Raw genomic sequence first — 18,412 nt, forward strand, 5'->3', positions numbered from 1 at the left:
ATTTTTATTAGCTTCAGTTAAGGCAGATTGCATAGTATTGAGTATATATGTAGTTGAATTTAATGTTAGGCCAAAAAAATAATATGTAAGTTACTATTACACCTTCGAAAAAATGGGGAAGATTGGTAGGACATTTTTTTAAATTTTACTATATTTTTTTACATTGAATGTAAGGGAGAAACATTCTGACTTCAAAAGTGCGTATTGAAAAATGGTAGACAAAAACTTTAGTCCACTATTTTTCATTAAACAATAAGGGTGGGTAGGGTAATAGGAAACACACATCTTTTTTATTTGGCCTTATTTGTAGTAGGACAAGGTACATTTATATGTTACAGGTGTTAATTTTACTGAAGTTTTGTATCAAATGTTATGAGATTTTATACTCGGGGGCGGATTCAGGCAGGGGTGTGGCTGATGTGCGCCCACCCCCCTTAAAATTTGCAAAGCATGGGTGGTCAGGGGTAGATTTGGGCGGTTTTACGTTGAATCTGTAATTTCTTGCTAATTTAATAATGAAAGATATCTTCATTGCACCCACTGTAGAAGAATATTTCAAAAATTTAACCCAAAAAAATTGTAACTGTGCCCCCCCTCTAATCTAAAATTCTGAATCCGCCCCTGATACTGTCTACTTGATGCACTTTTTCTTAATAGTAATCCATCTTGTTGGTTTTGTTAAGAAAATATGTTGTCTTTAACCCCCCCCCCCACCCCCCCAAAAAAAAAAAAAAAAATGAAATGAAATATAAAACATGGTTTGTTTTGCAAGGAGTATTTCAGTCTTACTAAAATCATACCTTTTTTTTGGGGGGGGGGGGTCAATGCAATTACAAATGACACAGTAGAGTACCAGAACCAATTTATGTAACTTTAATTGATGGCTGTAATTGGTCGTTCATAAATGTTTAATCAGTCAACAAATCATCAAATCAATGATCGCTTCTGTTCTACACCATGTGACTGCTGTTGGTATCATATATTTAAAAGAATGGTTAGTTTCAGTTTTCTATTTCATACATCAAATAGCTGGGTGAATCAGTTCAAGGGCTGTACTTAGGTCTTATTTCAAACAGACTGAGTGAAATTGGCATTCTTTTTTTTCGATTAATTAGCAAGGGAACTTTATTTTCCGTAGGATGTGAATTTTTTGTCACAAAATCCCTGGAAGTGCATGTCACAGGTATACAGAGTAAATTCAAAAAGAGGTCACACATGAAGAAGTATGTATTTTGAAAATTGTAAATTCCAATATTATTGTGACATTGATTGAGGTGAGGGGGCGGTTTTTGTAAAATAAATATCTTGGCCTGAAAAAAATTGGAAATAAATATTCTGGCTATAATGTACGCTAAAATGAACCATGGTAAAAAAAGTATTATACCCCAGACAAACATTTTGTGCAACTCATAGGCTGCGTCTATTAAAAAATATGAAGAAACTTGTCCTATTAGAATTGAAATAAATCATGGAAACTCAATTTTATTATTGTTTTACCATGGGCTGGTCATTTATGTTGTATTTTTAACTGAAACATAAATGGCCTATCAGTGGTAAAACAATGATAAACTGAAGTTTCTTGAATAAATAATCTAGCTATATAGCATTTGAAAATAATTTTTCTGATTCAAAAATTTTTTAATAAAAGAAATATTCTGCCTGATCAAAACTGCTAGTAATGCCTCCTTCAATATCAAATGGTTGCCCCTTCTGATAGAAAGAAAGATTGATGAAACTACTGACAATTTGGAATTTTACTCTTATAAAATGTTTAGGCCAAAATAAAATATGTGTGCTTACTGTCATATGCTGAAAAAACATAGGGTTGATAGGTCAATTTTTGGGGGAAATTTTTTTTTTTTTTTTTGAGTGGGGGGAGTTTCTTGACTAATAAGTTACATAGAGAGAAACGGGAGACACTGTAATGGTGCACATGCTTGTCTATCTGCTAGTTTTCTTTTTAAGCCGGTGACAGTGCTGGCACTGGAGACTGCCATAGTTGTTTAATACCATAAGTAACAGTACTGGTGACGGAAAGGGCAGGAAAAACACACATATTTTTTTGGGAGCCTTAGTATAAGTCAATGTTAGTATCTGTCAGTGTGTGATGCATCCAAGTAACTTTAAATTTCTTTGAAAGTTTTATTGATGAAAATGCAGAGATGATATTTTTTTTTTTTTGAGAATTCATAGGTTTTGCTTTTACAAATGTGGATTTTACCATTACAAACCTATTTTACTTCCATTTTGGATACTATCTGCTTCACTGTTACTGCAAATACTGTATTCTATTTTCTTTGGCCCTTTAGAATATTGATATAATGGTAAAAATGATTTCTTTTTTTTTTTTAATTTCTGTATTGACACATTGAACAATGATGACAACGAAGACTTTATTTAGATTCGGTACTAATAATTAGACAACATGAGCTTTGGTGAGGTTTTAACTGAATAAGACTTATTTCTGAATATTGTTAACTTCAATGTATGTTTGCATAATACCAGAAAAGCATATACACAATTAAAAATGTCAAGATCAACCGTTTTGCTGTGATTATCTCCCTTTTCTTATAACTGTGCAGTCTATGGTTTGTGGAGCTTATTTCAACTTTTCTTGACTGAATTGTTGTTTGGAATTCATTTATACTATTTTGTTGACTTAAGGATGTTCACTGCTCTGTTTTAAAATAATAAAGATTTCGTAGAGTTGTTAGATATTTTAAGGTCTTTCAAGCTGGAACAATATGAAAAGAAAACAATAATTGGTCAGTGTGCTTATTTTTGAGGTATAAGCATTTTAAATTTTGGCAGGAAAAAGTTTTCTCTGGATTTTCTATAGATTTTGTCGAAGTGGGTTCTTTCTATTGAAAACCCCAAAGAAATAATAAGAATTTTATGAAAAGTATCTCAAATAACATTTTTAGGTGTGTTTATTGAAATTATGAAAAGGATGGTGGGAGGTCACTGGGCAAAAATTATGCTTTGAAATGAATAAACCCAAAGGATAAGAAAATCTGACAAAAATGACTGGACATGAGCAGAAAACGACCTTAAATATTGGTTTTTATAATTGGAAAGTATTTTAGGCGTCCTTTTCAAACTTTTAAAGTGTGTTTTTTTTTTTTTTTATTTTCAATTTAATCCATTTATCAGTTTAACTTCTTTCCCAATGCTCAGAGTAAGAAGGCTGACATTTGTATTTACCTTTAATCCTTAATTTTGAAATGAATTGTTGGCCCTGTGGCAGGGGACTTGGAGCTAAAATCGACAGAAAATCAGGTTAACAGGGTCAGTAAGAAGGAATTAGGGGAAAGAAACCAGCTGTGAAGGAGGCAACATATGTATCTTTTTTCTCAATGTTTCAGCTAACAATTAATAAAGGAAATTAGGAACTGCTACCCTTACTCCCACAGTTTTCAGTATTAAGGATTTTCTTTTTACTAAAAATGGTTTATGAATGAATGTAATGTATGATGTATAACTGATGTATCATATGATAAGGCTTGGAACTAGGAGTTATTATGTGTGGAATGTATATTTTAGTTTAGTTCATGCTTTATAATGTGTAATGTAAGTACACACAATTACGGCCAGCCATTATTTTTACCCTCATTTAATGAGAGGGTGGTAACTTGAAATCACCTTGTCTGTCTTTCCTTATTTTAATTGCAATTATCTGAACTCCAAATCAATTTCAAATTTGGTATGTGGATTTATACCTAAAGGGTAATCCATTGTAATCCATTTTGATTGATCAACAGACTGTATGAGTAGGGACATACCTTGTATAGATTGAAAAATCACAGTAGTACATTTGATTTACTTTGCCAGCATACTTGTAATTCGTCATTCTACAACGTGGTTCCTTTAATAAAATTTTACTCTGTATGTAATACCAGACTTAAAAGTATCTGATATGATTTTCAAATGTCAGTAAGTTTTTTTTCTGGTTAGCATGTAGGTAAACCCATTTTTAGCTCACCTGACCAAAGACCACGTGAGCTATTGCCATCACTTGGCGGTCATCGTCATTAACAATTTTTCAAAACTCTTCTCCTGAAACTACTTGACCAATTTCAACCAAAGTTGGTATGAATGTTCCTTGGGATATCCTGCATAGAACTGACGTAGGGATTTTTTATTGTCGAAAAACATGGCTGCCATTACTAAAAATAGAACGTAGGGGTCAGACAGTAGTTTTTCGCATATATCTCCTAAACCGTTAGGTTTAGCTAAATTCTGACATGTGGTAAAAGTGTTCAGCATGATGAGATCTATCTACTGTCAAATTTTCATTTTAATCTATTAAGCCATGTTGAAGATGTTGCCCTTTTTCAACGTTTTTTGCAATTTTTAATGTTATTTCTTTCAAAACTCTTCTCTTCTGACACCACTTGACCAATTGGAACCAGACTTTCTTGAATGTTCCTTGGGGTATTGTGCATAAAACTTGAGTTGGGGTCATTGATCCATCGAAAAACGTGGCCGCCATTACTAAAAATAGAACATAGGGGTCAGACAGTAGTTTTTCGCATATATCTCCTAAACCGTAAGATTTAACCAAATTCTGACATGCGGTAGAAGTGTTCAGCATGATGAGATCTACCTGTGGTCAAAATTTGGTGAAAATCTGTTGACCCATGTTGGAGTTACTGCCCTTTTTTTGGACGTTTTTTTCTGTTTAAGTGTTATTACTTTAAAAAAATTTTCTTCTCAGAAACTGCTGTACAGAATTCAATGAAAGTTGGTATTTTTGTTTTAAAGGGTATCCTTAACAAAATGACCATTTTAAATTTTTGATCTGTTATAAAGCTTGGCCCCTGTTACTAAAAATTGAACATTGGAGTCAGACAGCAGATTTTTGCATATATCTCCAAAACGGATAGGTTTAACCAAAATGTGACAGGAGTAAAATTATTCAGCATGAAGAGATCTATATGTGGTCTAATTTTGGTGGAAATTTGTTGACTCATGTTGGAGTTATTGCCCTTTTTGGACGTTTTTATCTGTTTATGATGTTATTACTTTAAAAAATGTTCTCCTCAGAAACTGCTCTACAGAATTCAATGAAAGTTGACATTTTTGTTTTATAATCCTTAACGAAATTACAGATTTTTGATCGCTGAAAAAGCATGGCTGTCGTTTCTAAAAATAGAACATTAGTGTCAGACAGCAGATTTTTGCATACATCTCCAAATCAGTTAGGTTTAGTCAATTGCTGAAGTGATCCTTATTATAAGGCTTACAAATGTGTCCAATGAATCAAATTGAGTCAAAATTGTCTGACAACTCATTGTTAGAGTAATTGCCCTTAAAAGGCAAAAAAATCAACCCGGTGAGCGATTCAGGCTCCTGGGAGCCTCTTGTTTCTGTAATTATCTGGAAAGGATTGACATAATGAAATCAACCTCTTTGATGTAGGTTTTTTTTTATAGGAAACTTCATGCCTGCGTTGTCTCCCTTTATTTGTAAATAAATTTTTATGTACATTATGTTATTGGTCAGTTTGGTTTTCTTGACTCTTTTTCTTCTTTTTACTGAGAAAGTTCCTGGGCACAGAACATTTTATACTGGTAATTTCTTTCATTCAACAAGTGTATTTTTCAGTGCACAAGACATAAAATGGGTTAGTTCCCTCTGGTGAATTGTTTTAGGTAAACTAGGAGAAATAAAAGTAATTTCTAATTATGCAAGGTAAAGATCTAGGTATTCCTAATCTTGAAGGTCTCATAAGAAAAAAAGGGTGTTGCAAAGATGTATAAGTGGAATGCAAGAAAATTTATTGCAAGGTCAGGAGAAATTCGTACTATGTCTTGCTTGACTGCTATCCCTATTTTCAAACCCGTAAAGAATGCAGGAATGGTTATGAATTTTATGCTGTGGTATTTTAATCTGAAGTCATATTCATGAAATCATTATGGAAAATGCTATAATGTTATAAATTCAATAAATTTTATTTCATACTATGGTATCTAATTATTATTTAGTGTGATTGTCCTTGACGTTTATTGGAGCACAAAAAGAAAGACAGTACTACACACGGTGCTTTGAAGAAAATCACTGATGGGTCAAGGGGGGGTTCTAGGTGTTAGAATACCCTTTCTCCTTCTTGAAAAAAAAAACTTTGTACACTGCGCAAAATGATCAAATGGTAGCCTGGAATTACCTTTTTTGAAATTTCAGGATTATACACTTCTGGATCCGCCCCTAAAACTTCCACATTGGTTTAGTTGTGGCACAATTTTAATGAACAATTAGAACTGATTACTCTCCTATGACTCGAAATAAATAAAAAAAAAAAGGAACCAACTGAAATTTTACCAACCCAATAAAGTTTTTATACCACCACAAAATTTAATCAGTTTTGTTAAAATTTCTTATTTAGTATACGTAATTCTTTGAACATTATCATTCTTGTTAGAATCTTATATTGTGTCAGAAATTTTATCTTAATCCAAAGTGGGACTGTATCAATTTTGAATTGTTTCAACTGTCCATGATTCGATCATGTGGTCGTATGAAGCTGTGTTATGCGGAGCATTTTTCAACAGTGATTGCGCTGTAAAAGTGCACGGTATTAATTCCAGATATAATTTAATAGTTTAAATCTATTGATTTCAGTTTTATTGCCAATACTAAGTAAGGTATAATATTTATTTTAGGCTTCAAACTGAATTTTGACATATGACTATTGATGTCATACTGTGCAATCTTATTCAATTATATTGACACCATAAATTTTAATTTTGTTTTTAGGAGTTACTTCTCAAACAACAGACATTCTTTCTTTTAAGCACAAATATTTTATTAACTATAAATTTTGAAAGTTTGGACTGTTTACAATTTTAAAATGAAGTTTTTAGTTATACTGTCCAAAGATGTAAATATTATAATAATGGAACAGAACTGCACGGGCTTAAATGCTAAGGATCATTATGGTTTACCGTAAGAATACGTTAATTCCAGAGGAAATCGAAGTGTTACCAATTTCGCAAAATAGAACATCAAACTCCCTTCCCCCGAAAACCCATGTGGATCATATGAGATCTTTCTTTTAAAAATGAAGATAGAAAAATCGATGAAAAATGGGACTGTGTGTTGGATATAAATCATGCCGTAATTGTATGTTATGAGATTTCGACATGACTGTAAGATCCAAAGATTCGTCGTGTGTAATGTTCAACTGTATAAAACTAAAAAAAACAACATTAAATTTAACAGCTCAAGCTTTGCATTTGCCCCTTGTAATGAAAGTCGAGAAGATTTTTCAGACGAATGATTGCCTCTTTTTCGTTCAAATGAAATTCACCATGCATTATATCTCATCTTTATGCACTTGAAAGTATGTCATATGTGTCTGCATATCTGTCACGATTAACACTGCGTTTAATCCCTTTGAATTTTTTTTTCATATACCACCGCTTTGAAAAGCGAACATGCTATTCGTTTGCTCGTTCACTTGTCCGTCCACCACTGAAACCACTGAATGAAATTGGATGAAACTTTCACACATTCTTTATCACTTGATGACACTCTGTGCCTCCTAATACTTGGCATTTCAGTCTGAAGGATTTTGGGCTTCATTATGCCAAAACATGGACTTATCGATTATTAATCATGGGAAACATTTTTCTCTGCAATTACGTATCATTACCACTGTATATTTTTTTCAGACGCGTTATATAGGTAGGCTTTGGCGTCATCAAACGTTCTGTTTGACGACTTCTATTATATTTTTATTTCATATATAGCTATAGCTATGAAAGCGGGGGTATTATTTTCGTGAGTTTTAGTCTTTTTTATGAAGGTATGGTTTCATTACCAATGAACGTTTTAATGGGAAGTATTCTCGTTTAGAAAAAAAATACTTTGCCTATTTATTAAAACCACAAAATAGACTACTGTACACCACGTGTAGAAAATTGTATATCGTACAATTATCATAAAGGAGAAATTATATATGTGTACAAACACACGGTATCATAAGTCTTTAAATAAAATCCAACACTTTTCTGTATACAAACTATCAATTCGCATTAATCCTGACATTTTAATGGAAATTAAGACCACACCAAGCGCATTAATAAAACCCACTCAAAACTAAATAGTTTCAAATTGTCCAATATTTCATATCAGTAGCTGTATCGGGTCAACGTACCCTTTAGTTTGTTGAGTTTTTAAACGCGGTTTAAAATGTAGGAAAGAATATCTGAAAATGAATGCATGTATGAATATATTCATGAAGACGAATTGTATGTTTGCATTTTATTTACATTATATAAAGATATAACATAAAAATAAAATTCTCAGAAAGGAATATAATTCAGTAACTAGATATTACAATTGTTATGCACAGCGTAACAGGATGTTCCCCTGGCTCCTCCATCGTCATAGGACCATTTTAAATTACTTTGTACGCCTCCGTGATTTTTTTTATTCTATTTGATTAAAAAAATAACCGGCGCACATCTTTTTTGAATTCAAAATGGTCAATCGCCAGCCCAAATAGTGACCTTAGTTTAAACTAAATATGAACATGTACGATTTTTCCCTATTTTCTGGCGGTTTTTCAAGGTTGAAATTGCAGCCATGTTGGGTTTTTTTAATATGACGTTGCACAACAACAAATGGTGCCCTATTATTGTGTCAAGTTTGGTTGTATCCCATTCTGTTGTATCAGAGAAGTTGCGCGGACAAGACGGAAGTTAGACGAAGCGGAAGCATTATAAAAAAGTAAAAATAATACGTTCCCCAACTTCGTTGGAGGGCATATTGCTCGAGAACAAAATAATGCACTTTCCACGTGTTTGATATGCACGTAATTTTTTTTCATTCTGCATGATACTTAGTTTGTCTTATACTTAGCTTCTCAAGCCCATTGACACCATGAACATACCACATAACGGTTTTGGGTGACAAGCGACTTTTAGATATTTTGTCGTTTGATTAAATTCGACTTAATATTACTTATTTGAGTGCGTGTAAGCCTTTAGTTGATGTGCATTTAATCGTTCTAAGTTGCTCAAATGAAAGGAAAAATCTCTTTTGAATGGTACAGGTGGATTAGAATCTTTCTCAATAAGTGAGATGATTTTAAAGAAATATTTAACCTTTCTGATGTACTTAAGTGTATGATAGATGTAAGTAGTTCTTTTGAAGCAAAAGCTCTCTGTCAGAGTAAAAACATCTACAAAGCATGATTAAGAAGAATAGAAGTGCATTTTCCATAAACAGTTAACTGTTAAATATATAGCAAATGCGCCCATTTCCTGTAATTAAAAACTTAGTTTCGAAGTTTCCCGGAATGGCATGTTCGATGGTAACTTTATGAAAAGCCAATTCATCTACCGTTTGCAAAATGATAGACGATAGCTTGCAAGTCAATCTCTAACATACTCCTATACACCCGTAGCCATGGGTGGGTTTAGGGATTCTTAAGACCCCCCACTTTAAAAACGAATAAGCACTATTGAAGTCGAAGTTTTGTTTGATTTTTGACTATTAAAAACAATAGCTTGCCAGTCAATCTCTAACACACTCCTACACACCCGCAGCCAGGGAGTAGGGCTTCTTATCCCCCTTAAAAAACGAATAAGTACTATTAAAGTCGAAGTTCATAGTTTGATTTTTGACCATTAAAAACAATAGCTTGCCAGTCAATCTCTAACACACTCCTACAAACCTGCAGCCAGGAGGTAGGGGTTCTTATCTCCCCCTTAAAAACGAATAAGTACTATTAAAGTCGAAGTTCATAGTTTGATTTTTGACCATTAAAAACAATAGCTTGCCGGTCAATCTCTAACACACTCCTACACACCCGCAGCCAGGGGGTAGGGGTTCTTATCTCCCCCTTAAAAACGAATAAGTACTATTAAAGTCGAAGTTCATAGTTTGATTTTTGACCATTAAAAACAACAGCTTGCCAGTCAATCTCTAACACACTCCTACACACCCGCAGCCAGGAGGTAGGGGTTCTTATCTCCCCCTTAAAAACGAATAAGTACTATTAAAGTCGAAGTTCATAGTTTGATTTTTGACCATTAAAAACAACAGCTTGCCAGTCAATCTCTAACACACTCCTACACACCCGCAGCCAGGGGGTAGGGGTTCTTATCTCCCCCTTAAAAACGAATAAGTACTATTAAAGTCGAAGTTCATAGTTTGATTTTTGACCATTAAAAACAATAGCTTGCCAGTCAATCTCTAACACTCTCCTACAAACCTGCAGCCAGGGGGTAGGGGTTCTTATCCCCCTTAAAAACGAATAAGTACTATTAAAGTCGAAGTTCATAGTTTGATTTTTGACTATTAAAAACAATAGCTTGCCAGTCAATCTCTAACACACTCCTACACACCCGCAGCCAGGGAGTAGGGCTTCTTATCCCCCTTAAAAACGAATAATACTATTAAAGTCGAAGTTTTGTTTGATTTCTGACTATTAAAAAAAATAGCTTGCCAGTCAATCTCTAACACTCTCCTACAAACCTGCAGCCAGGGAGTAGGGCTTCTTATCCCCCTTAAAAACGAATAAGTACTATTAAAGTCGAAGTTTTGTTTGATTTCTGACTATTAAAAACAATAGCTTGCCAGTCAATCTCTAACACCCTCCTACACACCCGCAGCCAGGGGGTAGGGCTTCTTATCCCCCTTAAAAACGAATAAGTACTATTAAAGTCGAAGTTCATAGTTTGATTTTTGACCATTAAAAACAATAGCTTGCCAGTCAATCTCTAACACACTCCTACACACCCGCAGCCAGGAGGTAGGGGTTCTTATCTCCCCCTTAAAAACGAATAAGTACTATTAAAGTCGAAGTTTTGTTTGATTTCTGACTATTAAAAACAATAGCTTGCCACTCAATCTCTAACACTCTCCTACAAACCTGCAGCCAGGGAGTAGGGCTTCTTATCCCCCTTAAAAACGAATAAGTACTATTAAAGTCGAAGTTTTGTTTGATTTCTGACTATTAAAAACAATAGCTTGCCAGTCAATCTCTAACACCCTCCTACACACCCGCAGCCAGGGGGTAGGGCTTCTTATCCCCCTTAAAAACGAATAAGTACTATTAAAGTCGAAGTTCATAGTTTGATTTTTGACCATTAAAAACAATAGCTTGCCAGTCAATCTCTAACACACTCCTACACACCCGCAGCCAGGAGGTAGGGGTTCTTATCTCCCCCTTAAAAACGAATAAGTACTATTAAAGTCGAAGTTTTGTTTGATTTCTGACTATTAAAAACAATAGCTTGCCAGTCAATCTCTAACACTCTCCTACAAACCTGCAGCCAGGGAGTAGGGCTTCTTATCCCCCTTAAAAACGAATAAGTACTATTAAAGTCGAAGTTTTGTTTGATTTCTGACTATTAAAAACAATAGCTTGCCAGTCAATCTCTAACACACTCCTACACACCCGCAGCCAGGGGGTAGGGCTTCTTATCCCCCTTAAAAACGAATAAGTACTATTAAAGTCGAAGTTCATAGTTTGATTTTTGACCATTAAAAACAACAGCTTGCCAGTCAATCTCTAACACACTCCTACACACCCGCAGCCAGGAGGTAGGGGTTCTTATCTCCCCCTTAAAAACGAATAAGTACTATTAAAGTCGAAGTTCATAGTTCATGATTTTTGACTACTAAAGGCAATAGCTTGTCAGTCAATCTCTAACATCGCTGTAGTAGTTTTTGTGTTGAATAAACAACATACATGTACGTTAATCATCAAAATTTGTGAAATAAATGTAATTATCAGATTGGGATAATGTTTTCTGTTAAATCATCCGCAATAAGTAGGAAAACTTCGTAGATTAAGAACCTTGTTACATGTATGATTAACATTTCCGTCATGACTGTAGACGATAATGTTAAGCACAGTCCTTACCATATTCATACGCCTAGGCTAGTGAAAATCCATAAAGTTTTTTGAATATTTGGTAGAAATATTTCTTACCTAATACAAGGGAAAGCTGCTAAAATTAAATACTCAGGCATGATGCTGAAATTTTTTTGGTACAGATTGTAGACGCAATATAACAGAAAATGTTTCATGCGCTTCTGCCGATTTATATCAACTCAACCGTCGTTTTCTATAATATTTAGTTTTTTATGTTTCTACTTCTTTCAATTGTTGGATATCAAAAAACAATAAGACCGAATCCGGTTTTTTTTAGAAAGGGAATCAAGCTGTCACATGCTCATTTTGCCTAAATTTGCAAAATATTGCATCAAAAGTAGAATTCGATAACCCGAACATCCCCTTTTCAGACTTCATCCGATAGTGTCTATTGTCAATAGTATTTTTCGCTCTGATCTCTTTTATGCTCTGTAATGAGTTAAGTACGTGTGGTAAAAATATAACATTTGATGCATGTTCCAATTTATTTTTATCGTTGTTTTGCCTATCAAAAGAAATTGCCCCTCTATATTTGCTCCCGGTGTTCGATTAAGTGATCAATTTTCTAATCTCTTGATCGGTTGTATATACCTACTGTATGTTTTAGGTAATCTATTTCACTTTGAATAAGAATCTGTCGATTTAATGTGTATGTCTCACACCTTTAGTAAATATAGATGTTTTAAGAAGATCAGATTAGTGAAGCATAAATCGTTGCAATTAAAGAAGACTACCAGTAATGTGTTGCATCAATGCTTTGTTATACTTTATATTATGTAATGTTTTCGACTTACCATCGCGCAATTCCATTTTTATTTGTGGAACTTAACCGACAAAATGTAAATTTTATCAAAGTAGTAGTACGTACTTAGTATTTCTTTTTTTTTTGCAAGTATAAATAAAGAAGAAGACAACTAACAACTTGAGGTAAAAAATAAAAACAGAACCCGTCATCATCTTGCAAGAAAATAGCTTCGGACACTGAATCCCAAAAGGGATTACCTTTCGTGGTTATAGACCTCGGCATTAGTGGAGGTCGTCGATAGGTATGCTCGATGTACACTTCCGCGTGGAAAATTCTTGTTATACCCCCAAGCCATACCTCGGGGAAGTATATCAATAAGAGATTGCTCTGACGCCCAACGCCTGACTTGCCAGACAAGATGGGGTCACAAAATGGCTGGGGACGTGGGAGGTAAAAGCTTGTCCCATATCAAAAACACGGGTTTAAGCCTTAATGTCGAAATTTCTTGTTGCATGTACAACAAGAAACACTATTGACATGCTTTTCAATGCACTATATATAAAATTAGCAGACCGCTTAGTTTTTAAAAAAATTCACAATATCTTGAAACTTCACGTATTTCATTAAGTTCATGATCACAATATTTTGTTTAATTGTCATAAATTCTAAAAACACAAATAACTGCAAAAACCTATGTATATTATTGTTATAGTATACACTTTCATTACATACCCACATTTAACCCTTCAACAGCCAACACAGTAATAAATTTTGGGCAAAACTGGTGCGCTAAATACCACGTTTTTTAAATTGGGTCAGAGCCCTAGCTTTTCTGGCAAATCTGGAGGGGGGCGTAAATAAGATGAAATGGCAATGGAATAAAGGCAAGAAAATTTTAAGATAGAATTTGTGAAAAATAAAGATTGCATGCAAAAAAAAATGTTAAAGATTCAAAACTTTCAATAAGTTGAAACAAGTTTATTTCGCTCGCAGAATTAAGCAATATTGACGTCAAGGTGTACAAGGATTCAAAATCCTGCAGAAGGCGCGACATTCCAATATACCTGTAATGTTTAGATTTTACGCCCCTTTTATTCAATACACTGAAAAATACGTCAACCAGTATAAAGTTAAGATAAGCCAATGCAAAGCGTATAACAGGAGATTTTTAATCATAAAATCTGCAATTAACTCTCTTTCAAATTTTACAAAACATATTCATTTAGGCGATAATGTTTTCATTTAGAATCACAAAATCGGAGGAATTATTTTAAACAGTTCTTCTTTTGACAAAAATTTTGAATTCATACGCAGCTTTAACATTATACATGGTGAAAGATCGAATAGTTTTGTAAGCTTTCAACTATTATTAATTTTAAAAGCAAACAGCTTTTAAAAGAAAACGAGTTTACATAAGTAAAATAAATCACAGTATTATTATTTTGTTTTGTATAACATTAAATACAAACATTAAATCGTTTTAAATCTTCGTATGAAATCTACTGAAAAAATGTTTTCATAGCTCAAATGGAATAATTATAGGTTTAATGTGATAAAAACCTGTAAAATTCACTACGAGTACAGATGAAACTACTATGAATTCACCTACAAAGATAAGCAAATTATTGTTTTAGTTTACCCTTGCACATTACAATGGTACTATACATTGCCAGGTATACATGCAAAGAGTTTTTTATACTCTACCACATTAAGTGGCGAGGCATTATGTGATTCCTCTGAAAAGGTGCGTGTCCGTACGTTCGCCCCGGCTGTTTCCATATGATAACTGGAGGATCAAATGCTAATTTATTGTTGAAACATTGCAGAGTTGTTTAGTACCAAAAAAATATACAGATATGTTTCAATTTTCAACAATTTAAGTTGTAATTTCCATAAAGCACTGACACAATAACTTTATAAAATATAACTGAATTTGTAAAAACAAAACAAAACAAAACATCAAAGAATCTCTGTGCATTTATTTAAAAAAAAAAACTACTATCGAACATCGAATCTAGTTTGAGAGGGTTTGTAAAAAGCGCCAGACAAATTTAACACAAGTGCACGATGTTATCCAACGCTTTTGTAACTGTAACTTTCCATCACTGTCATAAATCAGTTAATCGTCGCATTCTTGGCAAAACGCCTTGTAAATACCAGTAAAGGTGTGTTTCATCCACCATTTGTTATGTAAAGCAAATAATAGAGAAAGTTATCTTGTATTGCAGCCCTTCGGATTTTATTTTTTTTTCATCTGTATTTGAAGGCAAAGTGGGGTCATTTTTGTTTTGTTTTTTTTTTTTGATAGGCATTAACTGTGGGTTAAACTTTATGTCCCATTGCAATTTTCAGGCCTCCTTATGTTGGTTTGATTTTGTGATTATTTGATTATTTGATTATTTGATTAAATGTTCCATGATTATTTGATTATCTAGAACTATACTCTATATCCAATGCACATATTTTTGAATACCATAAGAAATATATATATATATGTATAAGACGGACCTTAAAAGACCATGTGAAATGGATATTGTGTTATTAGAAGCCCCATACATTGTGTGAACCTTCAATTTACACTTACATGTGTCTCTGGTCTACTCTTCTCGAAAACTGAATAAAATCTCGCAGTTTCTCTTAAAATCTGACAAGCCATGCTACTGCATCAAAATAAATATCAAGCCTTTAACTCTGAATATCTACACATCGACATTCTCGTAGAAGTAAATCTCTTTTTGTCAATTATTTTAATTGAAAACCCTTGTGCTTCACCGTATGACGTATCGCGCCGGTAGAGGATTCGGAGTAATTTCTGCTTTATTGTCTTTGTAAATCTTTTAAGTCTGTCGATAATCCAAGGGAATTAAAGTTCCACCGTCGTCAGCCCTTCAATGTTGACATTAAATCCGATGACAAATGCATAAATGCGTTGACATTGCACAATATCATATTAAATTAAAATTCTGAATAGAAAAGCATGCATTTAATTTGTTTCTGTAAAATAAACTCTGTCCTATTAAATTTGATTGAAACGTATTTGTTATGACATAATATGAAACTTTCCTCAAAGAATAGATAAAAGTGTTGTTAAAAAATACCGATATATCCTTGAGTGTTTGAAGTCAGTAATATGATCATGTCTCATTGGCAATCAAATACATGTAACGACATCTTCCGCGTTTTCGGCTGACCCGTACACACGTAAATTGTATAGTTGAGATTATTTTATGGAGCTGTTTCTTACCTCCCAAAGATTGTCTGCTTTTTCAATGACACGTTTTCGAAGGACTTTTGTGATCTCCGTAAATTATTCTTACAATGTTTCATGTACTTTATACGAAGTGCGTTTTCGTAAAGCATTAATATTGCCTGAATGATTAACAATGACTCGAACAGACGGGCGATGACATTATTAACTTTGAAGGCAATAGGCACTAAATTTATCGATAATACCCTTTAGATACGCAATGATTGTGTTTATTTCATTGAAATATCTGATGAGGGCATTACCGTGTGATAATGCCCCGGATTTTATCATGTGATGATGCCCTCTATAAATGAATACCATCTGACCATGACTTAACCAATAATAACGCGGTAGCTCATTCTTCTCTCAAATGAAATAATGTTTGTTAATGTAAGGAGCAACTATTTTGATTTCTACGGGGCTATGATTTTGCTTCTTTTTCTTTTTTTTTGTTTTGTTTTGTTTTTTTTTTTCATACTCTAGCCTGCCCTGGATATTCCCAATTGTTCATCCTGGATTTTGCTTGAACCATACATAATCGTCCTGACTTTTTTTATTTCATATGTTATCCTCATTCCAAATAAAAAAAATCAAATCGTTGCTTCCTTACCAAAAAGCACTAGTGATACGTCTTCCTTCACTAGTTTAATCTGCATGTAGTCTTTTGATACATTGAGCCGTCGTTTACTGATTGATCAAATATTCATACCCTCATGTAAAGCGCACATTCAGGTACCAAAGTCCACTTGTCTACATTATAGCCAGTATATATCATGAATACTTATATATTCATTCGACAAAACTTTCTGTATACAAAATAAATGGACCTGGCTTCACAGGGTTAATGCATCGTTCTGGAAATTTAATCTATAGCACATTGTACTCGAAAAATTTTGTATGAAAATAAAGAAAATTCAATTTACATGTCTATTTGCAATACATCAAATGAACAATTCATCTGATGGCTTTGTTATGAAATGGAATAGTTTATAGTCTGAACTATGGCCTTATTATGCTAACTGAAAGACTGCATTGTGTTCCGGAAGAATGTGAGAAAATCAAACAGGGTCCAGTAGAAGAAATGTCGCCATTCTTATTCAAATGAAATGTCCGATCTGGCTCCCTATTTTTCAACCAATTGCATGTTTACTTACAGCTTAATTGGGCGACATGTAGATATCCTAAGGTTAACATAGGAGTGAAAAATTCCCTCTTTGATCCTCATTAGTATTTTGTCTCATCCTTTTATAAATTTCAAATAAGTATATATCATGCATAATTCAGGTGCATAATCAGCGGAACCAAAGTTAAACTTGTACATGTATTTGTATGTAACCTGTATGGTTTCAAGTTACGATCTGCATCGTTTTGTTTATCTACCATATAGTTTGTTCAGTTGTTAAGTACCTTTCTGTGTAAGAATCAGGCAATGCATGGGTGGTACATCATTATTCTCAATTTGGAGTTATATGCCTCAAATTCTTTCAATACATCTAGAAAACAACCGAAAAACAATTTAAATTCATCCTGAGGCATCTGTGACAGAGATACTTTGTGACTGCTTATATAGTGAAAAAGTGCTGAAATATTTGCCGCCATTTTTTCATAGTACATTTCAATGGCATACTTCATAAACACATTGATGGAGGTTATGAGGTATAAAGGCTTGGGTAATGCCATAAAATCTTCTTTTTTCTCTTCATGTGCCACATCGTATACACATTTGCCTGGTTCTTAAACAGAGGAGTACTAAAGTCTCAATAAATAATGGAAAAGTTAAGCCGGACTTGTAAAAATTGAAAAAATGTAAAAGATGTTCCAATAAACACACAAGTTCTAAAAACATTAGTGTCGACTGAGTATAAAGTAAGTTAAGATCTGTTCTAACATTTCTGCTGTTCTGTCAACGTTGCCTTGGCGGTTCAGAATGTCAGATTTTTTGAAGTCTTTATTGCAGATATTTTCACGAGAAAGAACCGTCATGAATCGATTGGGTAGAATTAGCAGGATGTAAAAGAGTCGTAATGGGACTGAATCGTCAGAAGTCGTTTATGTCCTTATACTAAATGTCATCGATTGTTCTAAATTGACCAGCAGTGCAATTATAGAATCGTTTCCTGACGATTTATGGCAGTTTTTATAAGATGTGATAAAGGGGGTAGCGGATCGAAGGTTGGGATCCAGTTTTTTCTACCCCTCCCTTTTTAAAATTTCTGGATCTACCTTGTGTATAATAGTACGTTCATTGTAGACCAGACTTTAAGTCATATGATTCTTCCGGAATATTGTAAATGTATTATAGAAATCTATACCATGAAAACCTAAAATACCAGCATTATACCAATACAACGATACAAAAAATTAAAATAGTCCCTTTAAAAGATGTTTAGCTGCATACATGTACGATCAACGAATGAATTTAGAATTCATCACAGTTATATAACTTTATATTGATCAGGAGTTTTGTGTGATATTTTGTCTATGATCATGTATTGATGAAATATAGTTTCATAAAGAGAAATTTTATGCA

Source organism: Perna viridis, chromosome 13, assembly GCF_037379345.1.
Source record: "Perna viridis isolate PV_CMFRI_1.1 ecotype Kerala chromosome 13, ASM3737934v1, whole genome shotgun sequence".
Taxonomy (NCBI): Eukaryota; Metazoa; Mollusca; class Bivalvia; order Mytilida; family Mytilidae; genus Perna; species Perna viridis.